The following is an 18,334-nucleotide window of genomic DNA, read 5'->3' as shown; positions in this document are numbered from 1 at the left end:
GGTCCGGCTTTTTCCCACTCTGTTTCACAATCAAACTTGATAAGCAACAAAAGGGGAATATGAAGGCTGCCATCAAAGTTTAAGACATCAAAAGAAGTCTCACTTCTCTACCACTTTATTGTCTTCTCATGGTGTAAGTCTTGTGGTTGAAGTTCACCTTTGTGATCAAAGGGACAACGAATGAGTTGAACCTTGTTCTTCATAAGAATGTCAATGGATCTTATATAAGAAATTAACTAGACCGCAGGAACTGAAACATGAATAAAAATTAACATAAGGTTCAGTATTGGAAAATAAAATCCATTCGGATTCTGTGGAATATCCACTTAAATAATATTTTATACTATAATGCAAAACGATAAAGGGATCTATCTGTGCATGTATTCTAGGTGTGGCTTTCAATATTAACAATAGTTGATTTGGGAGTCTGGGACTGGAATGTGGATTTAGATGTATCAAAATTTCCACTGCGATTTGGATTCAACACCGGATTTGCTTGCAGTTGTAACAATCAAATTTAGGTATGCCATGGCTTTTTGCTCGTTTGAATTCAAATTTGAATATGTGATTTTGAATAATAAAAAAAAAAAAGCCTCACATCTTTGTCCCTACTTCTTCAAAACCCTTATATTAGACATTAAAACAAATTTGGCATATAGTTATAGGTGAACATTAGGTAGAATACCTAACGAGTACTAGATACCTAGCCGGACTCAATCTTATACTAAGGTACCCTGATGCCCACTCTAACTTGGGCTCGGACCCTGAAATTGGGTGCCAAAGTGCCCAATGAATTATTAGGTTAGGTCGAGTAGACCCAATCACTTATTTTTAATATTATTATGTATATAATTATATGTATTTTATTATAATTAATTATATTATATATTAAATCATATCAAAAAAATATTTTTTTATTGATCCATGCTGGCAGGCACATGCAGCAGTTATAGCTGCAATATGACAATCAGTCGTCTTCATCAGTCAACGACTCAACATGAAAGAAAAGGGCTAGGTTCATCTGGTGGTTGAGCAAAAAGGGCACTAGCCTTTTCAATTATATCTGATAAAAACTATGTGAGTGAACAAATGTTTATGAGGCGCTCATATATATATATATATGTATATATGTATTTACATAGAGAAAATGACTCTAAACAATAATTGTCACAGCATCGGTTGGATGAGGGCGATCCGACGGCTCAGGAAATAGCACAAGTTGAGCGAAAAAAGGGGGTCGATCGCACCCTTGTCCCGTCTCTCCCGCGGTTCCCCTTCTCTCCTCCTCGCCCTACCTCCCTCGGATCAATTCCAGGCTGAAAAACTATCATCATCGCTTCTCATCCCTGCCCATCATCCTTCCTCTCCCCGACGAATGTGGAACTTCCAGGCAGCAGGGAAGAGAGCTTCGTTTTTTTTTTTTGTTAATCCTCGCTTTTCCTCCCTGCCCATCGCCTTTCCCCTCTCCGACGGATTTGGGTGTCCTAAGCAGACGATGAGTGAAGTTCTGTGCTGCAGGGAAGAGAGCTGCAATGCCACCCACCGCCTGAAAACCCAGACGAAGATCTACGACGTCGAACAGAAATAGGTGAGCGTTTCCCTCTTTTTTGTTTTTGTTAATCCTCGCTTCCCTTCCCTACCCATCGCCCTTCCCCTTTTTCCGACGGATTTGGGTGCCCTAATCAGACGAAGTTTCGACCTTCTCTTCAGAAAGAGGAGAGCATTCGCAGCGGCCCCTGAGCATCGTCGTCGCGCATCCTCTTCTCAACGTCGCAGACTCATCTGCTCCGCCTTAGCAATCGTCCTCCTCTACAGACGTCGCAGACTCCTCTGCTCCACCAGAGGAATCGTCGCCGCCCCTCCTCTGCTCTGCCTGAGGAATAGGCACAGGTAACTACATTGAAGAGTTTGGGTTTTGCATTTTTTCCTTGTACAGTGCAGAGATTGATCTTATTTTGGTTGTGGACCTGAAAAACGAGGCGCAGTCCGGCCTCCTCTTCGCTCGCTTCTCGACGTCTAAAAGTTGTTTGTGCCTGAGGAATCGTCGCCCACCATCGAATCACTTGTCGATGACGTAGGTAAATACATTGCAGAGACCTCCGGCTCTTTGATTTCGTACTATTAAATGCCTGTACTGTTGCTTCGTGCCTACGAACCAATGTTGTAGATCACATTGTCTATTATATATCAAGAATCTAGAAAACTGATGCTTAGACCATTTATGAGTTGCATGCTTAGACCAACAGAGTTGCTTAACCGTGATTGCTATATTATAAGCAATTTGTTATGGTTGCTATACTATAGTATGAAATTTTCACAGAAAAACGAGTTTTTTTGGAAAAAAAAAACTATGAAAAAAACGTGATAAATTAAATGGCCGTTTAAAACTAAAAAAATGAGTTTTTTTTTTGGAAAAAAACGTTAAAAAGGAAAAAAACACGGTTTTAACCCGTTTTTAATGCGTTTTTTTTCGTTTTTTCATTTTTTTTCACATTTTTCATTTTTTTTGTTTTTTTAATGCCAAACAGTTTTCTTTCATTTTCTATTTTTTATTTGTTGCAAATCTATTATCTTTTGATGTTTGTGACTTTGTGTTATTAGTTTCTCACTTATTTTATTGTCTCCTCATTTTTAGTTTTTTAAAATTTTTAAAAATTTACTGTATTTTTTCAGCTTTTTTTTTTCGTTTTTTTCAAGCTAACCGTATTATACCCGAGAAAAAACTCGCCATTTAAAACTCCGAGACGTTATTTGTGACTATTACTATGAACTGATCCTTCTTTCTTGTTTTTTGGTTATGATTCGTAAACATGCTGTGATGAAGATCCCCAATTAAGTACGAAGACGGTAATTTGTGTCATCCTCCTTTCTAGCTCTCAAACTTGCAATGAAAACCCTTGAGTCTGGTATTGTCCGTACCATTTCATCATGTTAGCCCTGCTGAATTTAACGAGCATCCGTTGTTCTATGTGCGTCCTCGGCAAAATGCATCTATAGTTCTCCATCCATGGCATCGTCCACCAGGGTCTACATAGAGAGAGAGAGCCTTTTTCGTCTTACGGGGTAACCTGAAATCAGCCGTTCTTTTGATCAAGTTCATCCTTAAGCATGGGCCAGCATGAATTTTCTTTTGGTTTGATCATGGCTTCGAAAGTGTGCTAATTTTTCATTCTTGTGTGCAATATAAGATAATTTAGTTTCTATTGTTCTGGATTCGCTTTGGAGGCATTGACACGTCATGAAGAGTTTATCCTGACCCCTGGTTGTTGTTAATTTATCTGGTTTTTTGTTTCTATAACCGATCCTCTGTAGCCTTAATCCTGAGATCTGATGCAGTTGGTATTCATCTGTTAGTATGAATTTTATATAAGGCAAACACGATTTTGTAAATTTCCTAGTATTGAATTCTTAGGCTTAGGGATTGCATCTTATGGTAATTTTTGCAAACGTGGTTCCTAATGGGTTATGGATGATAGTGTAAAACTGAAGGGGGATGTAAGGGAGCAGTTTGTTCTTGTCGTGGTATTGGGGCTTCTACTCCATATATGAGATCCATGCCTTCTCTTAGCAGAAGCTTTTATATGCTTTTGGAACGTTTCATTGCAGTTGGCCCTCGTGGTGTTCTTGCACCACATTTCTAGAAGCCTATGCTAATTCTCAGGTTGATGAGCCTGTGACTGCCACTCAGGCTAATTGAACAATTGCACTGCCTGACACCTGTCTTCCAAGCATCATCCATATCATCCAAATAGGAATGGGTCATTTGGTGCCAGTCATTCACCAAGTCAAGAAGTTGAATGTGTACTTTTTCTATGTTCATGATCGCTAAAGAGGAGGATTTTATTAATACATAGGGAATGAAGAAACGGATGTTGTTCATATACAGATTACAGAGACTGAATGTTTTTCTTTTATGAGCGCGAGAGGCTAAAACTTATTATGACTCTTGACATGCTTCGACATGTTAAAAAGTTAAACCACCAAAGAATATGCTGAAGCACACATATTCTCCTGAAACAGAACGAGGCTCATGAACGGAATAGCGTTGCTTTAGTTTTTTTCGTTTTTCTAAAAATTCTTTTAGTGTGTTATTTGAAGGAAAATATTGGGTTTCCACGGTTTCGTCGGTTTTCTTGTCCAGACATGCAAATGTCACTGCCTAAAAAGAAAAGATTAACTGGTGATATTGAAGTACACCCCATGCAACTTCTGTCACTATGATCAACCTTTACGAAAACAGCCGTTAGCATCATCAGTCTTATTAGCTGTAGTATTTCTATGTTCAATAGTCTCTGATTTATAGTGTTTAGTTTATGACACTACGTATACTATGTTGCTTGCAGCCAGAAGGATTTGATGATTTTACACTTGCATCTTCATGGGAGAGGTACTGCACTTCATTTGTCTGATGGTTGCTTGATTTTAAATGCATATTTTCTGTGAAAAATACTCCACCAAATTGTTAAATTTCAGAAGCAACGACATCATTCTCATCTATGGTTTTTATGGATTTTGTCCTCAGATTCATGTCAGAGATAGAGGCTACGGGTCGATTATGGCTAGCTGATGGTCCAAACAACTTGGTGGTAAGTTGCTTACTCTTAATTTTTGTCAGGTTTTAAGTGCATTAGTATTTCAATGGTCACTATATCTGTTTTACATTCATCACACTCTTGCAACTTAAGAGGAACAAGGAGTTATGTTGGCACAATAATAAGGCTTTTTTATATTTTTTGCACTTACATGATTCTGAGCATGTTTGATGCTAAAGTTTGTCAGGGAACATGCATAACTGTAATACATGATTTTGAAATTTATTTGATGAGACATACTTTTTAGGTTTCTCATCTTTAGGTAAACCTGTCCTTTATTGACCTTGACTTCTTTCCTGGCTTTGTATCATTTTACTTCTTAAATCTTAAATTAACTGGAAGTTACATTTTAAATTATATGCTGAAAACGAATAAATTTTGTAAAAGTGAGGCAAAAAAGGAGAATAATTGACTAAAATTCACCATGCATTGTGAATTTGTTAAGGATGCCCTTTTATCTTAAACATGCACCGAGTGTAATATGCTTCATGGTCATGGCAGAGCAATCAGCGGCCATCATCCACTTCTATTTTTAACCTCTTCCATAGCTTGTGGGTTCTTTCTCTATTAGATGCATATGGCTGCAATATTTCTTTGTCATATCCTAAGTCGCATGGACTCTTCATTTAGGGTGCTGCACCTGCATCGACATGACACAAATGCTGGTGTGGCTCCGACGCGCATCATGTGTAGTCAACACACATCAAATGCTGCTGACTGCACCTGCCTCTTCTTCTTCTTTTTTTTCTTTCTCTTTCTTTTTTTCTCCTCTTTCTCCCTCTTTTTTTCCTTTTTGCTTTTCTTTCCCTTGCTTGCTTTCCCTCCTATTTTCCCCTACTCTATCGATGTGTCTTTTCACCTGCCTCCGTTTTACACTTGATTGTTCCTCTGAGACACATCGATAGAGTACGAAACATAGAAAGAGAGAGTAACCTCAGATATGCACAGGGCTTTCAAGCGGTGAGAGATGCGGGTGGCCTCTGGGACTTTCGGGCTGCAGGTGGCCCGCAATGAGAAAACGAGAGATGGGGGGTGATAGTCAGCAATAAGAACTAGAGAAACAATAGATGAAGATTGAGAGAGTCATGATTAATAAAATATTTCTTGTTGAATTGATGATTGATAATGATATCATGATTTGCAAATTGCAATTTTGATTTGGTTATTTGATAATTTTGTGGTTTATAGACAATTTTTTGTCATATATATGATATATGTATATTATAATAATAAATTATTTATAATAATAATAAATACCATCGTCGCACCGCCACACTTAATGTTTTTGAGATGTGCCGCTTTGGCACCCGCACCTGCATCCCGCACCTTACACCTATGTGACATAGATTATACACATTTTTTTCAAAAGAAAACATGTTTTCGGTGACAATGGTTAGAATGAGGTATCCATGTGGCTTGAGATTCCTTTTCACCATGCAGGAAGAACTAAGAGCTCTTTATTTTTGACTCCAATGGCATACAATAGCATGTCAGCCACATGGGCCCATTCTTTTTTGGTTTGGGTATGTCTGGCAATAATTATTGGTGAGACCTTAAGTTGTCGACATCAGAAGCTCTTGAAAATTAGGGGTAAGTCAAACATGGAAAAAAGTGGCAACAGAGAAAGGGAAGGAAGTTTCAGTTATTTCAGAAAATCTGGTAGAACTTTAATTCCTCCAACAATAAGACTGAAGCTCGTCTGTTCATTACTGATGTCGATGCTTCGCCCATTTCCATCTTATGGGTGGCATTTCTTTTTCTTTCTTTTCTTGGGCTGTTCCTAAGGGATCATGACTCTCACAGATCTGTTACAGGAATCATGTTTAACATCAGAACTCAAGGAATCATGAATTCCAACAGAAAAATTTTACTCCTTTTTCTCCCTGCCAATTGTTTGTTCCTCTTTGCTTGCTCATCTTGGCTCTTCAGGACTTTGTGTTTCACCCTACGACACACGGATACGTGGATTTAGCCCACGTACCCGTGTCTATACTTCGATACGGGAATTCATATATAGATACGTGGTGGATACGTTTTGGATTGGGTCTGGATCAGACCCGATCCGAACCCAAACAAACACCCGATTTTATGTCGACCTCTCCCCACTTCACCGACATGCACTCAGCCTCTTCCACTTCACTGGCGACGATTACCCAAAAGAGTACTTCGGCAGCTAGTGCGTAGGCTTCCACGGCATCTCAGTCCCTATTTCCTGCCGGAAAGATGTAATGGGAGGAGGAATGCTGTAGGCTGCCGATAAGGATGAGCGAAGGGAAAAGATGACGAAGAAGGAAAGAGGTGTCGCAGTTGAGAGAAAAGCTAGGTAAACTGCTGTGGTTGAGAGCAGAGCAAAACGAGAAGGGGAGAAAGTGTGCTCTTTTAAGCGGCATTAAAGTTTCACCCTAAACAGGTGTATCAAACCTCCAGAACGGCCTAAACACTCCTGAAATAAATGTTTTACGTTTGTTTGTTGTTTATTCTTTTTTTATGAAATTTGAGTTAAAGTTTCACGGCAAACAGGCCCTACGGAATTATTGAGGTCTGACATCCATCATTATTATTACGTGTTTCATAGATTTTGATTTTATGTCGATTCCCTGGTTCATTCCCTTTCTTTCCCGAGCACCACCTCTTTCATATTTATCTTTGAAAGAAAATCAAATTTTTTGACCAATAAATTGACTAATTTTTAGAGATTTGAAAGAGAAGGCAAGGAAGAGCTTGCAGTTAACTGCTAAGCCATAGATGATATTGTCAATTGCCTTGTCTCCATATTTTTTGTTTTGAATTTTCATTTTGTCACCATATAAAATTAGCCATATCCACATATCCAAAAATTTTGGAAATTGCCATGTCCGCATCCGTATCCCCGTACCCGTATCGTACCCGCACCCATGTGACATAGGTTTCACCTTCTTTTTGTTGCCTGCATTTTGAGGAATTGATCTAGCTGAAGAATTATGAATCAGGAAATACCTTTTTCAATTTTTTGAAATTAAGATTCACAATTTGAGTTCCTTTAGATGTTGGTCTTATACTGCTATACGTTCAAAATTGTTTACAAGCTAATAATTTTTTAATCTTCCATTGGAATGTAATGGTTGAAAAACATTTGAGGGGCCTTAGTAACTATTTATTCTTTGAAAGATGCAGACTTTTTGGTGCATGTTGTGCTTTTTACGTGAGTACTATGGCTGGTTAAAATCTTTGATGGATTTTGGTAATTGGTGAGCAGTAAACTCTTGAATAATGGGAAAATGTGGCTTTCAGGAGGGGAATAGTGGCTCAACCTGATGCCGCTGCGCTGGCTTCCTTCGCGGCTTCCTCACAATTGTTTCTCATGGAATGGCAGATCTTGCTGGCTATGGAAGTGCTGAGCGAGATATCGAACAAGTCAGTCTTTTGCCTTCTCCCATGCGTTAGATTGCATTTTGCTTTACTTGGTAGTAAGTGTTACAATGGTCACAGTTGGACATGTGTTAATGCTAGTAATTGTTGCTTTTGGTCTGTAAAAGGAATCATGGTAAAATTTTATGGGGCCTTTTTTTTTCTTGGCAATAGTAGATGAGCTTGTGCAACGTGTTGTCTCTTGTTCAATATCACAATCTCCACCGGCATCTCTTGATAAATGATATATATTTCATTAAAATGTGTGGCTTATCTTGTATCAATTTTTCCCCATCAGTGTTCATGTATATAAGATGGGAATTCTTAGTGACTTACGTAGTAACTTCATTCTTAAGTAGTGTTTTTATGAGCTATATTGTTAAATCCAGTCTTGTGTTTTTTCAAAATGCAGCCCTTCCTAGTCAAATGTCCTCCTGACTGAATAGTGTTGCAAAAGCCACACTTGCATTTTCACAGTGAAGATGTGTTACTTCTCTACTAGTTTATTTACCAACTTAAATATAACTATACTTAAAATCAGATTAAAATGATAAAACTCTCTCTCTCTCTCTCATGCATATGTGTGCATAACTGCATATGTGTGCACTCAGCACACACATGCAATTTATTGTTATCTTTCTAGTGCATACCTGCATAGAACAAAAAATTTAATTATTTTTGCATTAGTGCAAGGTTATGGGACTATATTTATATGCAGATTCTAAAAATTGCTGTTTTCTGTTTTAAATTTAGCTTTTCTGATTACGCACCAGGCAAGGGAAACTTTGCCATTTTATGAAGTCTTAACAGTTTCTAAGAGGCCTTAGGACGGTTGGGAAAGTTACAAATAAGTTCGGTGGGCCAAGGAAACTTGAAAGGTTTATTTATGAAAATATGAATAAGGAGCTTTAGTCACTTAGCTTTCAATTTACCATAAGGTAAGAGAAGAAGAAGAGTTTTTAGAGAGGGGGAGAGAGAAATAGAGACAGGATGAACTATGGGGCTGATTGGTTTTGCTACTGGTGAACAATAAACATGGAGCCAGTGTTATCCGTATTGTGCAATACATATCGTATAGGTTTGGAAAACTTATACGGTATGCCTAGATACATTTGTGTATCGTAGGCATATCGGCTGTATCATGCAGTACGCGACCGTATCATACAATACGTCCGATAAACCCCCGTATCATATGATACAAGGATAAAATTATTTTTTGTGGTTTTTTTACAAAAGAACCTCTCTCTCCCTCTTTCTAAACATGTCTAAAAGTTGTGAGAGGGGAAGTTTTACTAGTTTTTCTACAAAAATTGCCCTTTATGTGATAAGTCATCGATTTAGAGGAGAACTCGCTTGTCAATAAGAAGGTTTACTCATGGCCCGTGGGGATGATGGGACCTTGATTGATGATAATCATAATATATTATTTGTTGTAAACTTGTAATGTAACCTAAAACACTTTAAAGCAATGTTATCATTGTCGTATCGTATCGCGTATCGGTCGGGCCGACCTATATGCCGTATCGTAACGTATCGTAAATTTATCGTAACGTACCGTAAAATTAATTTTTTAATTTGTAAAAAATATTAAAAAATTATAAAAAATAGAAAAAAATCAGAAAAATTCTAAAAAAATCCGAAAGAACAAGCAAAACTCTCTCCTGATATGATTTGCTTACAATAATTGCACTTAACTCTTAACCTATCTTTGGGATTCACCCTTGTACACCACTGCCATGCAGGATCCGACATTATATCTTCACAAAACAAGTAAAAACATACAAATAAATGTAGAAAATAAGAGAAATGAACGATTCAACAGCAAAAATGAGTTATTTCTTACCTTCTTGGTGTTAGAAACCAAAAAACCCTCTTTCTCCAAGCTTCCTACTGTCCCGAGACTCCCCACAACGAGAAATAAAGCTTCTTCACCGGCAAATCTTGATGCAAATGGAGAAAATCTCGCCCTCCCACGTCTCTTGCAAAATAAGAAACAAGAAAAGAGAGAGAGAGGAGCGTATGTTTCAAAATAAGACGCAAAAAAAGGGCCGTCGGGCCCCTTTTTCATTTTACCCCCGTATCGTACGATACGGGGGTGTATCGCATGTATCGTACGATATGTCCCTCGTATCGCATGATATGTGCGATACGGGTGCGATACGCACGCGTATCGTGTTTCGAACACAAAACCTATATGATACGGATAACATTGCTTTAAAGTTTAAACTTTAAAGTTGTGATAGATGTTTATTATGTTATTATGAATTTGTTATTTGTCATAAATGTGTTGTTAGTATATTATGGCTTATAAATGATGTGATGAGTTTATTATATATATAAGCACATTATTTTCAATTTCTTTTATGTTTTTCCTGATATTAACGATTTTTTCTCTATTTTTTTTAATTTAAAAAAAATTTTATGAATTAAAAAATTAATTTACGATACGTTATGCTACGTTTACGGGACGTTACGATATGCCCTTTACAACATTGCATGGAGCAACATACATTGCATGGAGCAACATGATCATCTCGTCTATTGTCTCATAATCCCTAATCTAAGCTTTGGCTGCAATTGATGTGAGGATCGGAATTTGAATCAAATTAGATGGATGACGATATCTATGGTCTCTTTCAAGCATGGTCCTACAGACATAGATTGTTAAATCCTAGAGTCCTAGTCAGATGTGGCAAAGGCTTCCAGGTTCCAACCATCCAGCATTAAGTCATCTTTGTTTTCACAAAAAGTGCAGAGCCAATGGCTTGGCTTCATGTTGACATAAGGAACCAAATAGAATTTTGTAGCTTTTGCGTTTTATTTTTTGTTCCTTCTCTTGGAAGTACGACCTTTTTTTTAGGAAAAGTCAAACCATTATCATGATACCATCATTAGTGTGAATGATCAACAGAGGAAAAATAATAAGATTGGCACAAAAAATATTTAGCTCAAACTAGAAAGGGGGATCCTGGACCCAACAACCTCATACAAATGGTATCCTCTCATTTCGATTTCCCTTTGTATGGAGATGAAGATGAGTTTCTATAAAGCTGTGAATCATTTTGTGTTATTCTTATAAGTAATTTCACTCGTTTTTCACTCTTTCTGTGTGTGCACCCTATCAAGAAAAATCAATAGGATTCCATTATTGTTTGCTTCTTCATTTATTCCTGCCGATGTGTCCAAAAGAACTGGCAGGAACATGATGGAAAGAGGAGGAATGCTGCCTACGAAAATTTGATTTGGCCAGGCAAGTCCAATTATTTTGTTTAAGGCGAAAAGGTAAACTGGGTGCCCAAATAGGGTCTTGGATGGATCTGATTTGGCATGGAAATGACCTCTACTAGTATGACTATGATCCAGGTTAGTAGTGACTCGAGGAAGGTGGTCCAACTAATTTTCGGTTTGGACTTCAGAAGGATGGATAGGATTAGTGAATTTATGATGAAATATGGATCCCATATCTATGTTTGACTCAACTAAGATCTGGGAGTCTTCATTACACAAGCGTAGAAAAAAAAAATATTTGGGTTGGGTACTGACTGTCTGGTCCATGTAAACTTTTTTAGTTATTGGTTGAAAATTTTCACATCAAGTTATCTTTTTTTGTTTTATGCATGTAAAAATGAGAGAGAAAGAGGCAGAGACAGAGCAGCTTGTATGGAAAAACTACTTCATCTCCGTAGATGAAATTTTCATATTATTCTCATTTTCAGCCATGATGAAAACTGAGACTTTTTTATGACAGCACCAATTTTTCTTAACTTTCACCTTCTTTTTTCAACTTAATATTTTCCTATCATTTTCCCATTTCCAATCCTAAGACTTTGCTGAGGAGAAAAAAAAATGTGAGGGAATCTATGGATGTAATATAAAATTGGAAAGCTATAGTCATAATCAAACATTTGAAATCTGACTTCCATATAATGCTTCAGTAATTCCATCTTATCTTAACTATGTCATAGTGGTGGGTAGTTACTTGTGCGAATCCTATGTCACCTGAAACATGACAATGCAAAATATTCTTGATTGATGCCTGCAACACAATATTTGACCTCACAAATATCTCTTGTTTCTTCCTACTTATTCTTGGTAGGCAATGCTCTAACAAAACAGGGAATTGATACGGTATCTTTCTAATTTATCATCATCATTTGCGTATGACTTAACATATGGATCTCGGTCATTAATGTGTGAGAAAATGTGTTGGATATTGAATGGTGCACATAATAACTGATTTATCCTATCTGGGTCCATAAACGACACCACAAAGAGCTGGTATTCATCACTACCCTTCCATCACATACTTTTTACAGGATAAATAAAGAACATAATAGCTGAATTTTAGATCATCATTTTACATACATGTGAACAATAATAATTTAATCTTTTTGTGTTGAAGGTGCACATTCTTTATTTTCCTCAACTTGCTGCAGTTGGTGGAAAGAAAATATGATTGGATGTGTAACAAAAGGGAAAGTCAAATGTCAAGAGAATGTTGACAGAAAGTGTTATTTTGATTAAGGGACGGGTTGTTGTATGTTTTCTGCAGTCACTTTGAATGCAACCTGAATCTATGCTAATTTCACTCTTTTGAACAGCAATTTTGATGAGACCCAGTTAATTCCTCCTTTATTCATGTTGTCATTTTTTTCGATCTTCCTCAATATTAAGTAAAAAATCAGCATGATGAAAACTTAATGTGATTAATGAATGCAGCATAATTCCATTTCCCGATGAAATTTTTGGTCTATGAAGAAAGTTCACTTCAGCAATTAAACAACTAGTATGTATGATTTGCTCTATGTGGGGTTACTTTAACATTTTAGTGTAGAAGACCATTGAAAAGATAGAGGAGTGTGACAGTTTAGGGATACTTTATCATGAAAAATGCTGTACAAGTTTCTTACTATGTTGTACCTCGCTGCACTAAACTGTGGTTATCAGCAGTTGTTGGATTTCTAGCTACAAGTCTGGCTGGTGATGCTTTATTTATTTGTCTATTTGCCCTTTGAATTGAATATTGTGGATAATGGTGTAATCCTTGAGTTTGTGTCCTTTCAGGCACTTATTGCTTTGAAAAAAGGTACACAGTTAGTCAAATACAGTCGGAAAGGGAAGCCCAAAGTTTGCCCGTTTAGACTTTCGACTGTAAGTTAACATAATTTCTGCCATTTTGCTAAGACAAATATGGTGAGATCCAGTATTATATTTTTGATCATATGATATACTGATTTTTATGTGTCTTTTCTTTTTACTTCAATTTCTACACTTCATGGGCATGTGAGTAATGAGAGTGGTCATGTTGAGTAATTTTGTAACCATTGAAGCAGTTCAGGTTTTAAAGGATTATAAGCAGCCAGATCTCCTTGTTTGCATGCTGCATGTTTTCAGACAACAGGATCAGGGAATCCTGAATAAAAGCTTAACTTTCCTTTCAACCAGGATGAGGCAACACTGATTTGGTATTCACGTGGAGAAGAGAGGAATTTGAAGCTATCATCTGTCTCTAAGATTATCCCCGGACAGAGAACTGTAAGTTTACTTGCCATTATGGAATTGGTTTCTATTACTTGTTCTTCGTTCCCATACTGTTTTCAATGCTTTTCATGTGGAAGCTATTTTGATTTACTTTAATTCCTTATTTCCTTCAGGCCGTTTTTAGAAGATATCTACGTCCAGAAAAAGACTATCTTTCTTTCTCCTTGATATATAATAATGGTGAACGATCACTGGATCTGGTTAGTGGACGTTTGAGTACGTTACTTTTAGCACTTTGCTACTTCAAAGGATCTTTGAGTACACTATTTTTATAGCTGGTTGTTGCTGTTTGCACATTATTATTTTCTAAGCATTTTTATTACTGGTTTGGTTCTGATCCCTAATCTTCTCATATGCTATTACATAGATTTGCAAAGACAAAGTTGAGTCAGAAGTGTGGTTTGCAGGCCTTAAGGCATTAATCTCAACTGGGCAGCGAAAACGTTCCAAGTTTGAAGAATCCAGTGAAAGATCCAGTTCCTATGTGAGCATCTTTCCTCACAACTATCATTACACCCTTGCACAATCTGCTTTCTTGTCCGTTATCATGTATAGTTTTTCTTTCTAATGTGCCTTTATTTAAGGTCGATGGAGATTTTCATCGTTCACTGAAATGCAAGTTCAGCCTCTGAATGTACTAAACTACTAATATAACCTATAATAGCTCTAGTATTATTTTGCAAAGATAATTGTAGCAGCAATTAGCGTACTTGAATCCTCTGAACCTATGCTTGTTTTTATATACTAGCTGGTTCATTGTCCATGTACTCAATTACTTTGCTTTGTTATGCATGTCTTAGATGCTCAATGTCAACCCTCTGGGATGTCCTTCATTTGCTGCATGAAGAAGATATGAGGGTTGGAATCCATTGACAAGCCTTTTCTTTGTTGATGGACATGATTTTAGTTTTGCATGTGCTGCTATAGGCAGGAATAACTTCTACTTTTCACCTCTATCTTGACAAAATCAAGTGGGTAATATTGTTAGATACTTTGATATTTAATTGAATGTTATCATCACCTTTGATCGTGAAAGTGAAATATCGATTGCCATGCTTTGGAATTTGGATAGTGATCGAAGCCTTTTCATTACATGGTAGATCAGTTCATTTTAAGGAGCTTTTTTTGAACTTCTCTCTTTTATTTACACTTTTTTTTATCAGTTAGCTTAATTAGACAGATTATTACATGGTTGTGTTCTCTTCAATATGTGAACTATCTATATTGTTATTCAAAGTTCTTCTCTTGTCTGTGAAAGTGTGGTGCAGGTTCATTTTCTTTTATTTTCTTCTCTTTCATTTTCAATGTTGGAAATTCCTCATATTGTCTAATACATGGGTTGAGAACATTTTAGAGGTGTCATATTACCTTTTCTGTTTTTTCTTTTTTGTGCAGAATGGTGAATTCATTCCTGGCACTCCTCCTTTAATCCATAGTCCCCTTGCTGCAGCACTAGAAATTAATTCTTTGAATACATCCAACACTAACGCAAAGGCATTAGCAAACTTTGCCCTTCGTGAGCCTTCTTTGAGTTTGGTAAGATCAGATGTGGGGTCAGACTATGCAAATATGCAACTAAGAGGCACTGGGGATGGTTTCCGACTCAGCATATCAAGTCTCCCTAGTACTTCAAGTCAAAGTTCCGGACCTGATGATTGTGAATCTTTAGGAGATGTTTATGTATGGGGAGAGGTATGGTTTGATGGAACAGCCGGTGAAGGCACTTTGAATTCTTTAGTTACAAGAACCGATGTCTTGCTCCCAAAGCCCCTGGAGTCCAATGTAGTTTTAGATGTTCACCAAATTTCATGTGGTGTAAGACATGCTGCACTAATTACAAAGCAAGGAGAGGTTTTTACCTGGGGAGAAGAATCTGGCGGGAGGCTTGGCCATGGAGTTGATGCTGATGTCTGTCGACCCCAACTAGTTGAATCTTTGGCAGTTAGCAATGCTGAACATATTGCTTGTGGAGAGCATCACACTTGTGCAGTAACTGTAGCTGGTGATCTTTATACATGGGGTGATGGTACTCACAATGCTGGACTACTTGGTCATGGCACTGATGTTAGCCATTGGATTCCCAAGAGAGTCTCAGGTCCTCTAGAAGGGCTTCAAGTGTCATCTGTTGCCTGTGGCACATGGCATTCAGCAGTGGCAACTTCAAATGGTCAGTTGTTTACATTCGGTGATGGAACTTTCGGGGTCTTGGGTCATGGTACTCGAGAAAGCACGGCATACCCCAAGGAGGTTGAATCCTTGAGAGGACTGAAGACGATCAAAGTTGCATGTGGCGTGTGGCATACAGCAGCAATTGTAGAGGTTATTGTGACACAGCATGGTGCACATGTTTCATCCCGGAAGCTGTTCACCTGGGGAGATGGTGACAAATATCGACTTGGTCATGGAGACAAGGAAGCACGTCTAGTACCCACATGTGTCTCATCACTTATCGACTATAATTTCCATAGCTTAGCTTGTGGACATAGCATTACAGTTGGCCTAACAACATCAGGGCATATTTTTACCATGGGCTGTGTTGCCCATGGACAACTAGGAAATCCACAATCTGATGGGAAAGTTCCTTGCTTAGTTCAAGATAGGTTAGTTGGAGAATATATTGAGGAGATTGCCTGTGGATCCTACCATGTTGTTGTTTTGACTTCAAGAAGTGAAGTATATACATGGGGGAAAGGTGCCAATGGAAGACTAGGGCATGGTGATGTTGAAGATCGAAAAACACCATGCCTCGTTGAAGCTTTGAAAGATAGGCATGTCAGAAATATATCATGTGGTTCAAATTTCACCGCAGTTGTATGCCTTCATAAGTGGGTTTCAGGTGCAGACCAGTCCGTTTGCTCTGGTTGTCGACAAGCATTTGGATTTACACGGAAAAGGCACAACTGCTATAACTGTGGTCTGGTCCACTGCCACGCTTGCAGTTCCAAGAAAGCACTAAAAGCTGCATTAGCCCCAACTCCAGGAAAGCCTCATCGTGTTTGTGATCTGTGCTTTGCAAAACTTAAAGCAGCTGAGAACAGTGAATCTTCAATTACTTCTAAGAGAAATCTGGCACCTAGGCGCATGGGTGAGCCAAATAAGATGGACAGAAATGAAATGAAATCATCAAGGATTCTACAACCTCTCATTGTGTCACAAGTCAAACAATTTGAGGTGAAAATGAATATTTTTCCATTATTATTGTTATTTTTGCTAGACATGAACTATCAATCGTGAACAAATTTCATCTACTTACTTGGTGTTATTTCTGTATCACAGCCAAGTAGTAACTCGAGGCCTGTGTCACCATTTTCAAGGAGACCAAGCCCTCCACGTTCTACATCTCCAGCTCCAACAATGGGTGGCCTTGCCTTTTCCAAGAACATGGTTGACACCATGAAGAAGACAAATGAGCTTTTAAACCAAGAAGTCCAGAAGTTACAAGCTCAGGTATCTGACAGTGCCTCTCCAAATTGATTAATCTTTCTTTCTGCATTCTTCAACTATCTAGGTTGTCTTAGTTTTGAGTTTCCTTAACTCGTATTCATCTGGTTTAGGTTAAAAGTCTTAAACGACGATGTGAAGCTCAAGAGATGGAGCTTCAGAAATCTGAGAAGAAAGCTCAAGATGCAGAGTCAAAGGCAGAAGAAGAATTTGCCAAACTTAATGTTGCAAGGGATGTTATCAAGTCTCTTACCACACAGGTATCCCACTAAGCATCACAAGTTACTCATGCACTGCCTATGCTTGTGATAGATAATAGTAATACCATATCGCATTGTTTCCTAAACATGACACCATCTGGGCCTCATCTCTCTCTCTCTCCTTCTCTTTTTCTCTCTGGTGTTCCCACTAAGCATCACAAGTTACTCATCCACTGCTTACGCATTATCTCTTAACATGACAACATAGCCTCATCTGTGTGTGTGTGTGTGTGCGTTGTATTATGTCTTAGGCACGTCATTATCTAAACCTCGTCTCTCTTTCTCTCTCCCTCTCACACACACACACACACAGAGTCACACACACACACACATATAGCATGTGCTTGTCTTTGTTAGATTTTCAAACTAACCACTTTATTATTCAATTAAATGCTCAGCTTAACGAGGTTGTACAGAAACTACCACCTGAATTCTCTGTTGATGACATGCAAAATTTGATACATCATCTTTCTGCCATTGCCAATAGTCCAAGTGACATCTGTCAGTCTTCATCTCTTACTGTTCTGCAAGTTGAAGACATGCAGAGAAATGAGGGACAAGTTTCCACTTTTTCCGTAGCACATGACTCTTCTGATCCTGAACGAACCTCATTTGATAATCCATCACTGATCCGTGATATGGCTGATACTCATGACAGAAGATCTATTGATTCAACTGAGGGTACTCGATTAACTGATATGGTCTCACATGATAGTGATGATGAAAGAGTACAGACCAATAGACTGGTTTACGGTGGTGGTTTGGAAGCAAAGTCTAATCAAAACTTTGAGAACGGTTTGTCAGCTGTAACCTCTACACCAAGGAAAAACGATGAAGTAGAAGCACAGTGGATCGAGCAATTTGAGTCTGGTGTTTATGTTACACTTTTACGCCTTCGTGATGGAACCAAAGTTCTCAAAAAAGTGAAATTCAGGTCTCTCTCTCTCTCTAAAAACAAGAGAAATTTAAGTCTATACAAATGCCATTTTTTGAAATTTATGTGTGCTTTTGTTCCATATGCACTTGCATGAGCATTCTTATCTATTTAATTATTATTATTATTTTTTTGTCATGCTTGTTATTACCTTTACATTTTGAGTTGTTTCAGTGTCT

At 37.8% G+C, this 18,334-nt stretch overlaps 1 pseudogene; it reads left to right on the top strand.

The window, feature by feature from the left end:
- The first annotated feature begins 1,202 nt into the window (after positions 1-1,202).
- The window catches only part of LOC116254259 (PH, RCC1 and FYVE domains-containing protein 1-like), a 38,978-nt pseudogene continuing 21,846 nt past the window's right edge, over positions 1,203-18,334 (top strand).

This window comes from Nymphaea colorata, chromosome 5 (genome assembly GCF_008831285.2).
Source record: "Nymphaea colorata isolate Beijing-Zhang1983 chromosome 5, ASM883128v2, whole genome shotgun sequence".
In the NCBI taxonomy this organism is placed as follows: domain Eukaryota; kingdom Viridiplantae; phylum Streptophyta; class Magnoliopsida; order Nymphaeales; family Nymphaeaceae; genus Nymphaea; species Nymphaea colorata.
The sequence above is the reverse complement of the archived record's forward strand: the minus strand, read 5'-3'. Positions and strand labels throughout refer to the sequence as shown.